Source organism: Mauremys mutica, chromosome 6, assembly GCF_020497125.1.
Source record: "Mauremys mutica isolate MM-2020 ecotype Southern chromosome 6, ASM2049712v1, whole genome shotgun sequence".
NCBI lineage: Eukaryota > Metazoa > Chordata > Testudines > Geoemydidae > Mauremys > Mauremys mutica.
The window spans coordinates 47,325,461-47,343,694 of NC_059077.1; the positions used below are offsets into that span (position 1 = coordinate 47,325,461).

The 18,234-nt window shown below is 41.9% G+C and overlaps 1 protein-coding gene and 1 long non-coding RNA gene across 7 annotated transcripts in view; one reads left to right on the forward strand and one right to left on the reverse strand.

The window, feature by feature from the left end:
• MRPS27 (mitochondrial ribosomal protein S27) overlaps window positions 1-18,234 on the forward strand; it is a 121,389-nt gene that overhangs the window by 18,556 nt on the left and 84,599 nt on the right. The window lies entirely within an intron of this gene.
• LOC123372794 lies at window positions 5,076-7,040 on the reverse strand. The gene is made up of 3 exons (XR_006580449.1): window positions 6,708-7,040; window positions 5,893-6,002; window positions 5,076-5,633 (listed from the first exon to the last, which is right to left on the reverse strand). It is a non-coding gene; the product is annotated as an uncharacterized LOC123372794 (long non-coding RNA).

The window sequence follows — 18,234 nt, forward strand, 5'->3', positions numbered from 1 at the left end:
GGAGTTAAAGGAGGAATAGCAACTTTAATTAGCACTCTCTCTTTTTGGGTAGTCACATCTGTAATGTTGTAAAATAGCTCTCTGCATGTAATTTTCCTTTTGTTTTAAAAATCAGTGGAAATGTTTAAAAAGGGAAGGAATGGAAAATATTTTTCTTTGGTCCTGTGTAAGGTTTACAGATTGGGTCCTATTTATGAGCAAATGGCTTGTAAATTTCATTATAACTAACCTGTTTGTGTCACTGGATGAATGCAAGTAAACAGAGGGCTCCCAAACCACATACCATACAGCTCTCTTCCTTTCACTAACTAGAGTCTAAACCTGTATTAGTAATGGGGAACCTTTTCCATGGAGTGCCACTTCCTGTGACACTCGCCCTGGGCACATTTCCAGGAGGAGGTGGCACTTCCAAAGGGATTGCTGATATCCCTCAACACAGGGCTGTCAAACTCATTCTGTGGAACGGACCATATTACACTTCAACTCTTGGGTTAATGGTACAAAGACCATACCACTTATCTACAGCAAATCTCACATGCAAAGACGGTGATAGAACATGACTCATTAATAACTAAACCTTGATTTATTAGAGTTGCTACTGCATTCAGTAAGACTCAATGCTCTTTATTTGAAGCAGTTTGTGTGTAGTTAGCTGATTTGTGCACATAATTGCATTAAGTGTGTGAAAATTAGGAGTGCTAATATAAAGGGATTGTTTGTGGAATCATGTGGATAGATATGGCATGTATCGGGGGACAAGTGTGTGTGGGAGAAATGGAAAACAGGAGTGATAAGGTGGAATGGGAAGAACTGGAGGGGGTAGGAGGTTTAAAAACCAGCACAACAAGGGAAAACGAGAGAATTAAGGAGCTAGAACAAGGGAGACAGTGTTTGGGTTTAATGCCAACATTTAACCATGCTAATTCAACATGTTTGTGGCACTTCAAAACATGATTTACTATTACTAATCTCTCAACGTTTTTTGGGGGGAAAATAAAATACAGCCATGCTGACAATACTTGAGCCAGAATTTTTATGACTAATATTTTAACTCTCAAAAGGAAGCTGAGCAGCTTTGAAATAAAAATGCAAAATGACCTTCAGGTACAATTCCTATATTCCAGTTCTCATTTTCCACTTTTTCCAACCTCCTGCTTGACCCTTCATCACCTTATCGTACTAATTGTTGCACCTTCTTCTGTTCCATTTCCTATGCTTGGAATTCTCTTCCTTTCCTTGTTTTGCCAAGCAACCTCCTTCCTCTGCATTTCTTCTTCATGACCTTTAATAACCCATTGTGTATTTGCTGTAGATTTATACGAGGAACCCACCATCTCTCACTCATGATGTTACATATAGAGCTTATTTTAGCTAGAGGGTGAACCATTTATACGTAGTTCTTGGTTTTACTGCCTATGCTTAAGTTAGTGTCCTATGCTCCCCTTCCTTTATGTACATAAAGGAAGACTGCATTTGTGGATGTGGCCTTGGGGACACAGAAGAGAGGAGAGCCTCCTCAGTGCCCCCCTCAACTCGGTCAGAGGCTCTGGAGTGTGAAGAGCATGGGGCACCAACCTGGTCTCCACTGGATTTTTCCTAACGCTTCCCTCCCCCACACTCCAAAAAAAAAACAACCCAAAACCCAGTGGCACAGCAGCATAAGTTACAGCAATGGAGTCTGCAATAATTAAACACTGCCTCCTCTATGCTGCAGAACACTGCCCTCAATAAGGGAAACTTGAGGGCCCAGGGAGCATAGCTCCTGCAGTGGCAAGCAGCAGTTCAGATGCTCTTAGCCACTGCATAGATCTGCCAAGACTGACCTTGATTACAAAAGGGCTGCAGGTTTAGGGTGTGGAGCCCTGTCCCTTTTGCAGAGCAGCAGATGTTGTCTTTGGAGCAAGAATCGGAAGGAAATACAGAGTTTTCACTCCCATTCTGTGGTTATTCCTACATATGGGAGTTTACTGGACCTTTAAATTGTAAACTGCATGGACAGGGACTTTTTGTACATTGCCAAAACAGTGCACATGCAGCAAATACAGGTACATTCCAGAGCATTGCTTAATATATTTAGCGTATTGAAATAAAATATGCTTAACGTATTTAGGCCTATGTAACTTTATCTGCTTTAGAACTGTGGGTCTCTAGCCAGACCACAATATCCTGCGCTCTCAAGTATAGCTGTGTGGAAAAGACTATGCTGCATGGTGGGGAATGTCAGTAACAAAAAAATCCCATTTTTAAGCAGGATGTCAGTGGCTTGCAGTGCTCCTCTTTTTGTTCTCTTTTGAATACCTTTTTTCTTGTTACTGTCTGACTTAAAATCCTTTCATCTACTAGCAGCCCAACATAAGTTCTAATCAGAATTCAAAACACTTTCTGTCTGCATCAAAGGCAGACTGTTTGCCCCACTTTGTCCTGTCTTACCGAAATGTCACTTTTCCTCAGTTAATGACTGTTCTCAGATGATGTAAATATTAGTATATTGGGGCTGAATTTTTTGCTGTCATAACTTCATTGATTTAAGGCTTTATGCTAGCAGAGAATGAGCCTTAGTGTATCAGAGAAGTAACATGGAATTTTTACATTTTTACTTTATAGGCTTTTTGTTTGTATTAAGCACACAACCATAACGTTGAGAGTGAAAATGTGATATATAAAAAGGTTCCAATCCAGCATCCTACATCTACTGTAGATGAGTCAGCTTTGGTTTAAAAATTAAGAACAGTGTTGATACGATATGTCTGAGACTTAAAGCAGCAGGAACATGGATATACTGTGTAAGAACACAATTTTTGTGGAGCGTTTTATTGGCCCTGCTGGTCTGATATCTGTGTGGGGATATGAAACTTTGTCCTTTGAAAAATGCAGGTACTTCCATAGATTTGACTGTGTATTACAAGATTTAAAAAAAAAAGTGTGATTATAATTGCAAAATAATGCAATATCAAGCTATAGAGCTTTCTATGTATTCTATTCTTATAGCTCTGCTGGTAGCAAATTACATTTTTTAAAGCTTAATTTCAGCTCTCAAACCATTTCGGGACCACAAAAGTCTACAGATGCATTAAATTAACTTTGTTCCTCACAGTGCCAAAGTATCAATCTGAACTAATATTCCATGTTACAAAACAAGTTTCATCTGAAGTGAGCATGCACGCATGCCTCTATTTGCTGCCACAGATTAGGTTAGACACCTTTCTGCAAGTCAAGCAGCTGAAGGTTAGTTGGAGCCACCCAGAATGTTACTTAATAAAATGATCACCATGCACTAAATAAAAATTTTGCTCCTGCACTTTGGCTGGGTGTAGTATTTTTTGTACTACTATGATAGTTTCACTTCCTTTCTTTGTAGTGTATGCACATACTGGTATTGCATAACATACTGCAACATATTACCATGCAAACTAGGGACCTAGTATTGTGAGATGCTTAATGCTTCCTTGAGATGCCAGGAAGCCACATCTCCTATAGACTCCAGTCAGGGTCATAGCAACATCATAGGAGTCCTGGTCCCAATCATCTATGGTCTTTCAGAGTTTGTACATTGCATTCCTGAGTTCATAAACTCTGCAGGAATCATTGTAGACTGGTAACCAGCCTCTAACCTTCAGGACTCTGAGCACTTCAATCAGTGTCTACAAATCTCACAATCTTCAGTGCTCAGTAAGAACCAAATGCTGCAGCCCCTACTCACCTGAGTAGCTGCACTTAAATTACTGGAGCTGTTTGCATAAGTAAGAGATTCAGGACCCCCCTCACAGAAGAATCTTTCACAGCATTGAAAAGTTCTCTTTTCCTGTAGCACATAGTTTTTCAATTATCTGATCAACTCAGTCCCTGTACATTAGTTCTCCCTCAGACCTGGTGAATGTACTGAATTTGGAGTTTCTAGATTACATGTACAATAGCCAAAAAAGTAGACAAATTGCTTTTTAGGAAGTAAAGTTTTGAGGTTAACAGTTGAAGACCTGCAAATGGTTACATCAATGTGTATATATGATAATTGGCTAGGAGAGCTCATGCAAACTTCAGGTGGAAAAAACCCTTTACTGAGGAGGCGTCATTTAGCTTAATAAAAGGAAAGATTCTTGCCTTGTTAATTGAGTAGTCATTTCACAGACTCCAGAGCTGTTCAACCACATGAGAAATGTAGCCAAAAAGTAGGGGTGAAATCCTTGCCCTGTTGAAGTCAATGGCCAAGATTTCATCTCATGCCAATACTGGGTAATGGAGGGCATTGGGTAAATATTGTCACTCCCAATGAGAGACAGAAGAGTGAGTTGAAAATTAAGGACCAGATCCTCAGTGTAAATTGGCATAGCTCCATTGAAATTAACTGAGCAATGCCTGATTACACTAACTATGGATCTGGCCATAAGTGTCTTGAATCATCATAGTGACTGAGAAAAGAGGCTGTTTTTATACCAGAGGAGAAATACTCAATATAGAATAGGTTAGGTACATTTTCTTGTCATGTACTCTGATGGCTATTTGTTGTCATACTTGCAAAAAAAAAACCCCAAAACATCTTTTTCCTACCAGCATCCCAAAACATTTTGTATATTAGATGAAATCAATAACAGGTTGAAATGCAACATAAGAAGCATTTTACAGTCAAATCTTGAGATGCTGATCACTTTTGATGCCTGTGGAAGTTATTGGGAATTATTAGCCATTTTAGATGACAATTCCCTAATTCAAAAAGTGTTGCAGCCAACCCAGAGAATTCTATATTACACCTTGTCCTAACAGGTAGAGGAACTGATCACAGAATTAAAAATTAATGGTAGCTCAGGTACAAGTAATCATGACTTAACCACTATTCATTGTGCAAGTAGAATATAGTCCAGATGAATATATATCCTTGACACTTTAATAGGGCTGGTTTCAAAACAATTGAGCCAGATCAGCTGGAAGGAAGAATTTAAACAGAAAAATGTGATTGATAATTGGGAATCCTTTAAGAACCCCTTACTAGATGTCCCAAAAGCCACAAATCAAGGAAGAAGGCTGTACTGATTAAAAACTAAACTTTATTTAGAGGGGAAGTGAAGGCAGCTGTAAAAATAAATAAAAACAAATGGAAGAAAAGGGGAAGTTGATAGTAATGAACATAGATTAGAAATTAGGATTTGTAGAAAATTGATAAGGGAAGTAAAGGGACACAAGAAGTCTATGGCCAGCAGAGTTAAAACTATAAGAAGGCATATTTTAAATATGAAACAAAATAATCATGACAATGGTATTGATCAATTACTAGATGCAACTAGAATTATCACTAATACAGAAAAGGCAGAAGTGTTCAATAAATGTTTGATCTATATTTGGGGGGGCAAGCAGATGAAATAGTCTCATCATATAGTGATAACACTCTTTCCCTTTCACTAGTATCTCTAGAGGATGGTAAATAGTAGCTACTAAAAGTTAAATATTTTTAAAATCAACAGGTCCACTTAACTTGAATCCGTTTTTAAAGAGCTGGCTGAGTAGATTGCTGGACTGCTGATGTTGATTATCAATAAATCTTGGATCATTGGGGAAAAGGGTAAATAGGATGACCCAGGTAATGATAGGCTTGTCTGCCGGACATCAATTCTGGGCAAGATAATGAAGCAGTTGATACAGGTCTATATTAATAAAGAATTAACAGGATAATATAATTAATGCAAATCAACATGGGTTTATGGAAAATAGGTCCTGTCAAACTACCTTGCTTTTTTTTTAAAATGAGATTACAAGTTTGGTTGATAAGGTAATAGTGTTAATGTAATAGACTTGGACTTATGTAAGGTGTTTGACTTCATACCACATGACATTTTGATTTAAAAAAATCCTAGAATGATAAGATTAACATGGCACATATTAAATGGATTAAAGATTGCCTACCTGATAGATCCCATTATGTAACTAAACAGGGAATCATCACTGAGTGAATGTGTGTTTCCGTAGGTGTCCCAGTTCTTGGCCTTATGCTATTTAACATTATCGTCAGTGAGCTGGAAGAAAACACAAAATCACGATAAAGTTTGTAGATGACACAAAAATTGGGAAAGCGGTAAATAATGAAGAGGACTGGTCACTGATTCAGAATGATCTGGATCACTTGATAAACTGGATAAATGTATACAACTAGGAACAAAGAGTGTAGGCCATACTTACAGGATGGGGGACTCTATCCTGGGAAGCAGTGACTGAAAAAAGATTTGGGGCTCATGTCAGATAATCAGTTGAACATGAGCCCCTTGTGATGCTGTGGCCAAAATGTGATCCTGGGATGCATGAACAGGAGACCCTTAAGTAGTAAGAGGGAGGTTATTTTACCTCTATATTTGGCACTGCTGCAATACTGTGTCCAGTTCTGCTGTTGATAATTCAAGAAGCATGTTGATAAATTGGCTAGGCTTCAGAGAACAGCCACAATAAGGAGTAAAGGATTAGAAAATATGCCATACAGTGATAAGCTAAATAGATTGAGCTCCTTGAGTTTAACTAAGATAAGGTTAAGGGGTGACTTGATTACAGTCTGTAAGTACCTACGTGCAGAACAAATATTTAATAATGGGTTTTTCAGTCTAGCAAAGAAAGGTATAACATGATTCAATGGCTGGAAGTTGAAACTAGATGAATTCAGACTCGAAATAGACATACAGATTTGACAGTGAGGGTAATTAACCATTGAAATATGTAACAGGCTCACTCACCATTGAAGCGTGCCTCCTTCTGGCTCATCTAGGGATTAGCTCTCCACGAGTCTGATGCCCCCCTCCTCTGCTTGCTTGCCCCATAGTCAGTTTCTCTCACTTTCAACTCGGTTGCTCCCTCTCAGTAACAGCTTTATGGCCAGCTCACTATAGTCCTCCTGTTCCAGGGTACCAAAGTCCCAGCCTTCCTATCCACTGCCCAGTCTGTGCCACTTGCCCAGTAGGGGAACCTGGGCCTGCCCACTACTCTGGGTTCCAGCCCAGGGACTCTGCCTAGCAACCAACATCTGTGAAAGTTCTGACCTTGTTGCTGTTTTCCTGGGCCTTTTCCTACTTTTCTTCCCTATCTTCTGGCTCTCTGAGTATTCACTGGGGCTTTCTCTTCTCCGTGTGATTACTTCATCCCCTCTGGGCTCTTGCCAGAGTCTATTTTCCAAGGAAGGATCCCAGGGCTTACTCTCCTAGACCTCTTCCTTGTACCTAGCTGCCTTCCTTTTTCTATAAGGACTGACTGCAAAGCTCCTTCCTGTAGCCTTCTCTTATTACCAGTTTCCTCTCTTTATAAGCTTATCCCAGCTAGGCTTCCTAAGCCGTTAGGCCTGATCAGGCCCAAGCTTTCCTCCAGGTGCAGCCTATAAAGTAAATTGGCCTCTTTTAACCAGCTCTGCCTTGCGTGGGGTGGATACCCCATTACAAAATAATTTGCCAAGGGTTGTGGTGGATTTTCTATCACTAACAGTTTTAAAATGAAGATGGGATGCTTTTCTAACAGATCTGCTCTAGGACTTATTTTGGGGAAGTTTTGTATCCTGTATTACACAGGAAGGTAAACTAGATGATCACAATGGTACCTTTTAGCTTTGGAGCCTATGAGTTGCTGCAGCACATCTCAGGATTTGGCTCTTATTCTTCCCAAAGTTAAACTGAAGTGCATTCAATAGCAGTCTGAAGGTTACTTTAGAGCCTGGACCCACAACAGCAAAAAAGCCCTACTGGAGACAGGTTGTGAATTATATTTTAGAAAATTTAAGAGATCAGCCATAGACAAAATAAAGTTGCAGCCAAAAAACGTAGAGAGTAGGTAGTTCAGATGAATATAAATGAGAATAATATGAGATTCAGAAAAATCTTGTTAAGAGGCAGAGATGTGTCCAGAAGCCAGTTCAGACATCTAACAACTGGCAAAATATATTTGAGACTTAAGCCCTATCCGGCTACCATTGAAATGACCATCTGCTGCCATAACACCTTCGGAGGACTACAGGCAGCCAGTATAAGGAAGAGCAGCCCCAGGTGAGCACAAAACACAGATGGAGCCACCCCCACTCCAGAATTGCACTGAGTTGCTCTTAGGTTAGCCTAGGGAGTTCGATCATCTTATTTGCAAGATTGGTGCAAACTATATAATCACTTACTTAAAAAACATTCATGGGCTAGTGCTTACTACCTGCCAATTTTCATCATTCCTTTACAGTATCAAGTGTGATTTTTTTTTCATTTCCTTTTTGTGGCAAACAAAACATAGACATAGAACAAAGATGATACACTGAATGAGCAATAGCCTAACTGTATTGTATTAATACTTAAGGAGCTGACTGAGGAGATATTTGAGCCAGTAGCTATTATCTTTGAAAAGTCATGGAAGACGGGAGAGATTCCAGAAGACTGGAAAAGGGCAAATATAGTGCCAATCTATAAAGAGGGAAATAAGAACAACCTGGGGAATTACAGACCAGTCAGCTTAACTTCTGTACCCGGAAAGATAATGGAGCAAATAATTAATTTGCAAACATCTAGAAGACAATAAGGTGATAAGTAACTCAGCATGGATTTGTCACGAACAAATCATGTCAAACCAACCTGATAGCTTTCTTTGACAGGCCTTGTGGATAGGGGAGAGGTGGTAGACGTGGTATATCTTGACTTTAGTAAGGCTTTTGATACTGTCGTGCATAACCTTCTCATAAGCAAACTAATGAAATGCAACCTCGATGGAGCTACTATAAGATGGGTGCAAAACTGGTTGGTAAACCATTCCCAGAGAGTAGTTATCAGTGATTCAGTCATGCTGGAAGGGCATAACAAGTGGGGTCCTGCAGGGATCAGTTCTGGGTCTAGTTCTGTTCAATATCTTCATCAATGATTTAGATAATGGCATAGAGAGTACACTTAAAGTTTGTGGATGATACCAAGCTGGGAGGGGTTGCAAGTGCTTTGGAGGATAGGATTAAAATTCAAAATGATCTGGACAAACTGGAGAAATGGTCTGCATTAAATAGGATGAAATGCAATAAGGACAAACACAAAGTGCTCCAATCGATTGCACAGATACAAAATGAGAAATGACTGTCTAGAAAGGAGTACTGTGGAAAGGGATCTGGGGGTCATAATGGACCACAAGCTAAATATGAGTCAACAGAGTAACGCTGTTGCAAAAAAAAGTAAACATCCTTCTGGGATGTATTAGCAGGAGTGTGTAAGCAGAATACGAGAAGTAATTCTTCCGCTCTACTCCGCGCTGATTAGGCCTTAACTGGAGTATTGTACCATATTTCAGGAAGGATGTGGACAAATTGAAGAGGATCCAGAGAACGACGACAAAAATGATTAAAGGTCTAGAAAACATGACCTATGAGGGAAGATTTAAAAAATGTGGTTTGTTTAGTGTGGAAAAGAGAAGACTGAGAGGGGACATAACAGTTTTTAAGTATGTAAAAGGTTGTTACAAGGAGGAGGAGGAAGAAAAATTGTTTTTCTTAACCGCTGAGGATAGGATAAGAAGCAATGGGCTTAAATTGCAGCAAGGGAGGTTTAGGTTGGACATTAGGAAAAACTTCCTAACTCTCAGGGTGGTTAAGCACTGGAATAAATTTCCTAGGGAGGTTGTGGAATCTCCATCATTGGAGATTTTTAAGAACAGGTAAGACAAACACCTATCAGGAATGGTCTAGATCAGGGGTCTCAAACTCAAATGACCCCGAGGGCCACATGAGGACTAGTGCATTGGCCCGAGGGCCGCATCACTGACATGCCCCCTTGCTGCCCCTGGCCCCACCCCCAATCCACCCCTTCCATGAGGCCCCGCCCCTGCCCTGTCTCTTCTCCACCTCCTCCCCTAAGCGCGCGGCTCCCCGCTCCTCCCCCCTCCCTCCTGGAAAGTGCTAAGCGCCACCAACAGCTTTTTCAATGCACTCTTCCAATCCTTAAAATATGTCACGTCCCGTTGTGATACCCTTCAGTGACATTAAGTCTAGCAATTCTTCAGTTATATTCAAATTGCAGTCCACACTTCTAATGAACACTGCACACTGTGCGGTATCTGATACATCTGTACTCTCATCAAGAGCAATTGAAAATACTTCAAAGTCTTTTGCCATTTGAATCAATTGTTTTTGCACATTATCAGCTAAATCCGTTATCCTGCAGGCAACTGTATTTGCAGACAAGCTTATGCCTTCAAAAACTTTCTTCCTATCAGGACATAAAATTTCACTGGCCTTCATAAGACATTCTTTTATGAATAAGCCTTCTGTAAAAGGTTGCGATGATTTAGCTATCATTTCGCTTATCACAAAACTTGCTCTTACTGAATCTTCGCTAGACTTGTTAATCCCTGAAAATAAATTTCTTTGCTTGGCAAATGCTGCTTTAAGTTGCTGAACTTTTTCCTCTCGGATTTTTCCGGTGAATGCATCATATTTTTCACGGTGCATCGTGTCATAGTGCCGACGCACGTTATACTCCTTGGGAACAGCAATCGTTTGCTGACAAATAAGGCATTGAATTTTATCTTTTACCTCTGTGAAAAAATATAAATTCTCCCATTTGTCTTGGAAAACTCTCTTTTCTTCCATGAGTGTTCTTTTTTTTGATGAAGTCATTTCCAAGCAGTTTTAATAAATATATACACTCAGTAATGCACCTCACTCAAAGGACAAAACACGCACTTAGATTTACTGCCTAAGGCTCTGGGAGGGAGTTTGGGTGGGGGAGGGGGTCTGGATGCAGGCTCTGTGCTCGATGCAGGCTCCAGGCTGCGGCAGGGGGTGGGGGTGCAGGCTTTGGGACGGAGTTTGGGGATAGGAGGGAGTGCAGGGGTGAGGGCTGTGGGGCTGAGGGTGAGGGGTTTGAGGTATTGGAGAGGCTCGGGGCATTGGAGAGTTTCAGGACTAGGGGAAGGGCAGCCTGCCCTGGCCCTAGTGCAGGGGGGCGCTAGGACCCTGCGGCAGCAGGTGATGCCGGAAGCCGGCATAGCGGAGGAGGAGTGGAGTCAGCGTGAGCTCCCGGGCAGGCTACCGGGCGGTGAGGGGGCAGCAAGTGGGGGCTGGTAGACACTGGGGGGAGGCGCGTGGGGGCGGCAGGTGGGGCCAGGGGAGAGACCCGGCCCCAAACATTGGGGAGCAGCGCGCGGGGAGCTTAGGCACAGAAAATAACTCGGGGAGGGGGGCGGGGGTGAGGGGAGTTTGGCGGCGACAGGAAGTAACTGGGGGAGCTCCGCGGGCCGCAGGGAAGAGCTCCGAGGGCCACATGCGGCCCGCGGGCCGCATGTTTGAGACCCCCTGGTCTAGATAATACTTAGTCCTGACTTGAGTGCAGGGGACTGGACTAGATGACCTCTCGAGGTCCCTTCCAGTTCTATGATTCTATGATTTCTATTATCATTATTGTACTGTGATCTAGTCAGATTATCAAAAACTGGTGGTACAGCTGAAAGCTAGGGGAATCCATTCAAAGGAAAAAGTTATCCTAACTTACTTACGAAGATAGGTACAAACAAAGAGACCCTCTAGCACTCACTTCTTAACATGGAAGGTTTTGTACCTATAACAAAGGTTTTGATTTGTTCTGGATTTTATTGTAACTCTGGTTCACAGGTATAGCAGCATAACAAAAAGGAACAAACACATACAATACAGTGCACCTATGCCTTACATATGTGTGTCCCAAAAATGCTATAGCATCTTAAATATTACAGAACAGCTTATGGTATAAAGCAGAGAAAGAAGTAGGATATATTTTTCAAAGGTTAAGCACAGGAATAAATTGCCTAGGGAGGTTGTAGAATCTCCATCATTGGAGATTTTTAAGAACAGGTAAGATAAACACCTATCAGGAATGGTCTAGATAATACTTAGTCCTGACTTGAATGCAGGGGACTGGACTAGATGACCTCTCGAGGTTCCTTCCAGTCACATGATTCTATGATTTCTATTGATTTTGACAAAGAGATAAAAATTGCATTGTAATCAGTGACAGTTTAAAGAGGATGATCAGCAGGTTGACTTTAGAGATTAAAGCAGGCTTTAGAAATTACAGTTCTTGGAAAAGTGGCAGGGAGGTGATTTGGCCCATGTGTTTTCAGACGACTGGGGAAGAGTAGACGCAGAAGCAATGTTTTAATTTTTGAAGGATGGAAAGTGGTTGGTCAAAGTAGGTAAGATATTTAAAAATCAGCTAAACATGTCTTGCAGGCCAATAGATTTCTTTCCATGTCCAATAATAAAAAAGTTTAAACATTTCAGTGTTATGGCAGGCACTCACCTTGAGCATCCCCAAGAGTGGGGAGTCTTCCTGCATGCCTTCTGGTGGCCTGGTGTGGAACTGCAGGTACATCCCTGCCACAGTGAGCTTTCAGTGAGGCTTTGATGCAGTGAATAGTGCCCCTTCAGGGGTCTGATTTTTTTAGTTAAAGGCCAAACACAGTACACAAACAGCCTTCACCCCAGCATCCTAGTTTGGGGGAATCACTTCACTTCCTACAGAAAAAAAAGGCTTATGGTGCAAATAGAACAAAATAATGTTTCAATATACTGTATAATGGCACTGATAAACCCAAGGTACAGTTTAAAAATTTGCTGAGGTGGCATCTGGCCTGTGTTATACAGAAGATCAGACAGATCACAGTGGTCCCTTCTGGCCTTGGATTCTATGAAACCCTTAAAGCAGTGTAGTAAAACTGGCCAGTTAAGACTGCCTGGTATTTATTAATGCTTTTGAATAGTGGTCACTTTGTAGCTGTATGCCCATAGTATCTGTGCTGGAGTGAGGCCAGCTGCATTTCCTTTGCTCTCTGAAGCAAGCACTCCAACCATTACCTGCAGCTATTGTCAGAAGCTCAATCACCTATTTTCCCTCCTTTCCACCAATCCCATCTCTTCATCCCAAAATAGTAAATCCTACAGCTTTCCTCTGACAAACATCCCATCCCTGCTCTCTTCTTCCTCAGAAACAGCAGCTCCAGTCCCACCTCTCAGCTGTGTACACCCTCCTAGTGACAGCACCAGAGTCCACTCACCTCCTGAAACCTTGTACTCTTCAAATGCTAAGTGTCCGCAGTCCAACCCACCCAGCTATCAATTTCTCTCAATTGTGCTATGCCAGATCTAAAATATTTGAACCCCAGAGATTCTGCAATACACAAGCTTGATCCTCTCTGGAGGAAGGCCCCCACTACCTTTTTTCTGCTGTATGTTTCCATCTTCACCCTCTAACTGTCTGTGGATGGGATGTGGACCCCCTCAATATGTGCCTGTTAGATTTTGTGGCCCTTGCTTCCCGCACTGTTATAATTGACCATGTCTGGTGAAGTACCTCACATATATGCTTAGTGCGCGAGATCCTCAGCACCACTGAAGTCAGTGGAGCTATTCTGTGTCTGGTTACAGCTGTTTAGGATTTGGTCCAGAGTGTTTTTAGGGGGCCTTTAAACACTTTCTATGGTCATTGTCATTTGGATTAGAAGCGTTTATTCAAAGCACTTTAGAGAGCAGTTGGTGGAATCTTCTGTTTTCTCAGCTGTAAACTCAGATGCAAAAGGTATGTCCTTTGTCATTCTCTTTCTGGAAAAAAAAACATGAATGGAGTTTTGGATTTTGTTTTTGTAAGTCTAGATCTCCTCAAACTAAAAGTGTTCAGATTTTGGCATTTGGTTTTGCAAGCAGGTACACACCTTTGAATAATACACTTTTCCAAGCATTGTAGTTTCTAAAGCCTGCTTTAATCTCTAAAGTCAACCTTCTGATCATTGTCTTTAAGCTGTCACTTATTTCATTCTGATCTTCCTTTTGTCTTTACTGCAGTTCTCATTAACTTTTTACCAAGGGAAAAATGTCATCTTACTCCATTCTAATTGTAATTTTGCTGTACAGCTGTGCTGGAAATGCAGCTTAGGGAATGATTTTAGGACTTGCTGCTTGGACAGGTGAAGTCTAATCCCATCAAGGCTATCACAGGTTGCGTTTTCTGGGTCACTTTGAATGAGGTTAGTAAAGATGTAGGAAGGGTACATGCTGTAAAAGCAGCCAGGCTGGGGAAAGGTAGAAGGAAGGCAGGGCTATATAAAAATCATGGGACTTAACAGTGTCAGGCCTATTCTGTGTTGATTTGGGTGTATTTTAGTGGAGACACAGGCAGGCAGGAAGAGGGAATCCTGAGGGATGGCTGGTTGACATGTATTCAGTGGCTCTAGGTATGCCAGCCAGTTTGGGAAGGAACTCAATACTGACCATGTATAGTGGAGGAGCAGTCTGCCACCTGGCTGGGTAAGTGAAGCGGCAGTCCAGGTGTGGAAGGTGGTGAGGAAAGGAGGTAGAGCCATATAAAAAGAAAGTGAGCATCATGGTGGAAGTGCTGCACTTGTTATATTTCTGAACTGTTCCTGATATGCAACCAAGTTATGAATTGGGCAAGGGGACTACTATACAAAATATTATGATCTATTACCACTCATTGTGTTGATTGACCTTGATGTAAAATGGACAAAAACGTGTGTCAGAAGAAGAGAGATTTGGGCAAGGTGCTGCAACTGGGGTTCTTGTGTCCTGCAACTAGCCAAAACTAAAAGGATTTTAATGAATTTAAAAGATATTTGGGGTCTTCCTTTCCTGAGGCTGAAGGTTTTATCTTTTGCCATCATGAAGATTCTTTAAAAAGATGAAATAATATGATCATGGTTCTGTTATGATAATTATCCCTCTAACTCTGCTAGTAGCTATTCTGATTGATTGATTGATTTTTGTTGCACTTTTCAAGTTACTATAGTAGAAATAAATAATAATGTCCATAGGCCCCAGTCAGGGCTAGGGCCCCATTGAGCTCTCTATCTAGATCTTCACAGTATTTAAAGGTCATACAAACACTTAGAAAGACACGGTGCCTGCCATGAACATCTTAAAGTGTTCACCTGAGTATCCACTGGAATACAGCGTTATTGCTTTAAAAAGGAAGACCACACCTCTTCATGCTCCACCAAAGCTCCTATTTTGCAATGGTCACACATACCCAGATGGCTTCCTTTATCCAGGCCAAAGACTGTAGCTACTAACTTAATTTTAGGATTTTATTAAGCTGTTTGGAAAGCTGTGGTTCTTAGGAGGTTTTTAAAAAGCCTGCCTGGAAAATAAATCAGTGCTAGTAACTGTTTTGACTCACCAGTGCATAATATTTTAGCTGTGATCACAGACACATGAATGTGATATGCACACATGTAGTACTTTCGCCCATTCTGCCTGTCTGCTCTGTTTTTGTATGCAATGGGTAACATGACATTTATAAGCCTTATGCACTATGAATGCTTCAGAGAGCTGGATGCTTGTAAATGTCAGTTCACTGTCTGAATACAAGAGCTGAGGAAGCCAGCACAGTGGGGAGGAATAACATTGCATACACACACTTGCACCATGTTCTGATGCTCATCAGCAATCACAAACCCAACAGGTGGGTCATATTTTCTGACTACCAAACTTGACAGTGTTCCTTTTCAGATGAGAAAGGAAAGGACAATAAAATATCCCCCTGCATTTTCAAGTCATTTGTCTGAGCTTTGAGTCACACAGTCTAATTGAATGTTCATGGGAATTATGCAGCTTGCAAAAACCGACAACTCTGAACATTTATCCAGTAACATATACAGAACTTCAAGTTAGGTTCTTACTGTCTCTTTTTAAATAAAAGCCTTGACTTTTTTTTAAAGAACTGTGTAAAATGCAAAACTAGCCATATTCCTTGTGTAAGTATGCTTGTTAAATTAAATTCAATATTTGATAAGGAAGTACCAGTATATTAAGCAGTTGCTGTAAATCCAAGAATGTAGTGTTTCCCCACTCCACCATTAGTAAATTAGTAACAATACCAGGGCCGGTGCAAAGATGTTTTGTGCCCTAGGCGAAATTTCTACCTTGTGCCCGTCCCCGAGCCCCAACCCTGAGGCCCCCCCCCCCGTGGCAGCTCCGCCCTGAGGCACCCCCCTTGCGGCAACTCCTCACCCTCCGCCACCCCCTCCCACCTCAGCTCTGCCTCCACCCCGAGCACGCCGTTGCTGCTTCACTTCTCCTGCCTCCCAGGCTTGCAGCGCCAATCTGCTTAGGCGCCGCAAGCCTGGGAGGTGGGAGAAGTAAAGCAGCCACGGCGTGCTTGGGGAGGAGGCAGGGCAGGGGTGAGCTGGGGCGGGGAGTTCCCCTGTGTGCCACCCTCCCCCCTTACTTGCTGCAGGCGGCCCTCCCCGCGCTCCCCTGCCCCAGCTCCCTCCGCCTAAATGCCGGTGGAGACCGGGGCGGCCGAAGATGCGGCCGCCGCGGTCACTGCTGAAGAAAATGCCGCCCCCCAAATCCTAGTGCCCTACGCGACCGCCTGGGTTGCCTAAATGGTTGCACCGGCCCTGACGATACATATCTGTAAGTTGTTTTAACTGTGACTTACTATTGACTTTAGGGCATTTACCTTTATTTCCCCTCCACACACACACTGTTTTTTTTTGGCAAAATGCTTGGACCAGCTCTATCATTATTAATTGTTTAGTATTCACAATAAGTTTGGCACGGCACAGTACAGTAATAAAGACAGCCCCTGTCCCAAAAAACTTAAGAAAAGGCTAGGCACACAGAAGACAGGCTGTACTGGGAAATCTTCAGGTTGGATAACTTAGTTTGGATGCGGGGTTGGATTGTTTATTTGTCTGGTTTTGGGTTTGATGAACTCAAGGTTTGGGTTTTGTTTGGTCACTGAATAAAAGAGTTAAATAGATGAGTGGTTTGTAAAGGAGATACAAATAGATTGCTATCCAGTTCTATGATCAAATCCTTAACTAGACTGCATTACTTCATAGCACCCAATAGGGTGGTAGGTGCTGTATAAGAAACAGATGGTCCGAGTCCCTCAGAGCTGACAGCTGGACATCAGACCTGTCACAAAAAGTGGTGTGACAAACAGCAGGAAGGAGATAGGGGTGGAAAGACGAGTTACTACAGTCAAATCGTGCAGTTGCTGAGATTGATCTAATTTTAAAATAAAGACTGTGATGAATGTTATTGACTCACTTATTGGCAGAATCACAAAAAATGGGAGTTTTCAGAAGGATTTAAATGAGGAAATGCTAATTGCCTGTCAGACCAGCTCACAAAGGGTGCTCTGTACTAGAGGCTGGCATGGAAAAAAGCATAAAGATGTTAGCAGGAGAGTTGGATTAAAGAAGTGCTCTCCATGGGCAGAGTGGTGGGAGTGGGAGCAAGATGGTAAGAGAGAAGGCTGGATAAGTAGGGGAGTGGCAAAATTATATATGGCCTTGAAGGCAAGGACAAGAAGTTACAATTGATACCAAGGAAAAGGGGAGGGCTAGTGGAGAGATTCATGGGGGTTAGTGAGGTCAGAGGAATGTTTTAGGAAGATAATTTTAGCAGCTGCATTCTGGATGGACTGGAGAGAGACAGGCAGTGTGGAAGCTAGGGAGGCTGGAAAAGAGGGGGTTGCACAGTAAGTAAGTGGGGATCTGATTGGAGCATGGATGAGATTTTTTTGTAAGCCAGACAGAAAGGCTGGATCTTCAAAATGTGGAGAACCAGCAAGACTGAGTACAGCCTGGATGCGGGAGGCGAACAAGAGGGACGAGTCAAAGATGATTGCCAGATTATAGACCTGAACGATGTGAGGGGAGGTGGTAACGTTAACAGTATCAAAGAAGGAAGAGAAGGAAGGTGAACCCATTACCCGGAGCTATAATACAATATGGCCTTGACAATATTGTGAAATGTAATATTGTTCAGTTAATAGTATAATAAGGCTTTTCTACTTCACTTACTATACATGATAAACCTTAGACATGACTGTAATGTTGAGATACAGCACTGATTCAAGGTAAACAGCCCAGTACCAGCCTTCAGAGAGAGTGGTCAGATTTTGTCTCCTATGAGTGAATTTTTCTCTGTGTTCCCCTAGGTGTGACGCCTAAGGCATCTACTAACACTGCACTAACATTTTGGAAATAGCTGCAAATTTGTGGCCAAAACATCAAATGAGCCTGAATCAATTGGTCAGTGTTACATGTGTGTTTAATATGAAAATCTCATTTGTATTCCTTAGCAGTTCATCTCATTCATTCTAGCCCTGACACCACTCTGTTCATGTTGAGTTTGGGTAGCAATGCATAGTGGAATCAGATTGTCATAGTGAAGAATTGTGAGTACAGAATAGTAAAGTAAAAACCACGTTCATGTGCCACATGGACTCTTGTTATGAGATGGGGAGCAGGGACAGG